Raw genomic sequence first — 1,431 nt, 5'->3', positions numbered from 1 at the left:
ATCTCAGTGAACACTCACTGTGTACAGTTTCCTTATGACTCAACAGTTATAATTTTAAGTAGATCTATAAATTTAAATTACTCTGTAGGAAGGCTTTATTTTATTATAGAACTATATATGCTCACAATTGTTGTTCTTATACTATGGTATGAATGCTTGTTCCCAATCACTGCATTCAGAGGTAGTTTTTGGAATGCTTATCGGTCATGAATATATACCTATATAAAGAACCTACCTACTAATAAGAGATTTCACAAATATTGATTTAAATTGAAAGAAAATGTCTGCCAATACATAAATAATATTGCCATTTCAGTGCTAGAAGCTGTATAATGCAATCAACTTTATAATAAAGTGTTATTACAAAAGACTTAGTGACAATCTCTGATAGAGATAATCTGGTAGTGAGAATGATGATCTCTGCTGCTGGGCCATTAGCAGTGGCTGCCTTGATGATAAAAACCTATGACCTGAATTTATGCATAATCTTCCTCATGACTACTTTAGTTATAAACATGTTGAACTGTGACAGAGTATAAGAAAAAGTTACTGGTATCCATAAAACATAGTACCCAATTAATGGTTGAATTTCTTCTACTAAAGTAATCAGAGACCAATATTGTTATATTTGTTCTCTTAGAACAAACTTCATTCCCATATTTTATTATCACAAAGTTTTATATCATCTTTATTCTGCTTATGTCCATCCAGGTGAATTATTGTCCGTGAATCATGAAATTTATAAAATTGAACATTTTGTCTTTTACTTTCAAAGTGAAGTGAATATGTAGGTGCATTTCTTGAAAATCAATAGCTTTAGCATTTTCTGTTCTGAAAGCATATGTTACAGGAATATCTTTATTTTTTTGTCCCCCAACTCACAATACAGACCAGGCAAAGGGCCTGTGTTGAAGTGTATATGGGGTGCATTTACTGTACCTCCCCTTTCTATACAGTCAGTGTAAAGAACACAGCCTGTGGTAAGAATTGGGAGGCCTTATCTTTTCTTTTCTTTTCTTTTTTTTGGATTTTTAACATATATATAATCCTTCACCAGTGCAACATTCCCATGACCAATATCCCAAGTGTCCTTTCTTCCCACCCCACACTGGCCTGTACTCTAGACAGGCTTTCTACTTCCCTAATTCAGTTAGATTTTGTGATGATAATTCTCATTGTAATTATTTCTGTGACTGGTCCAACCTTTGTGGAAAGCTATATGGAGATTTCTCCAAAAGCTGGAAGTTGAGTTTCCATACGATCCAGCTATACCACTCCCAGGGATATATCCTAGGAACACAAAAATACAATACAAAAATCCCTTTCTCACACCTACATTCATTGCAGCATTGGTTACAATAGCCAGACTCTGGAAACAGCCTAGATGCCCCTCAATAGATGAATAGTTAAAGAAAATGTGGTACATATATA

At 34.0% G+C, this 1,431-nt stretch overlaps 1 non-coding gene across 1 annotated transcript; it reads right to left on the bottom strand.

Annotated features, from left to right (window-relative positions):
- Nucleotides 1-864: 864 nt before the first annotated feature.
- On the bottom strand, nucleotides 865-997 carry LOC126026974 (small nucleolar RNA SNORA51). The gene has a single exon (XR_007502155.1). It is a non-coding gene; the product is annotated as a small nucleolar RNA SNORA51 (small nucleolar RNA).
- Between the last annotated feature and the right edge of the window lie 434 nt (nucleotides 998-1,431).

Source organism: Suncus etruscus, chromosome 13 (assembly GCF_024139225.1).
Source record: "Suncus etruscus isolate mSunEtr1 chromosome 13, mSunEtr1.pri.cur, whole genome shotgun sequence".
Taxonomy (NCBI): Eukaryota; Metazoa; Chordata; class Mammalia; order Eulipotyphla; family Soricidae; genus Suncus; species Suncus etruscus.
The sequence above is the reverse complement of the archived record's forward strand: the minus strand, read 5'-3'. Positions and strand labels throughout refer to the sequence as shown.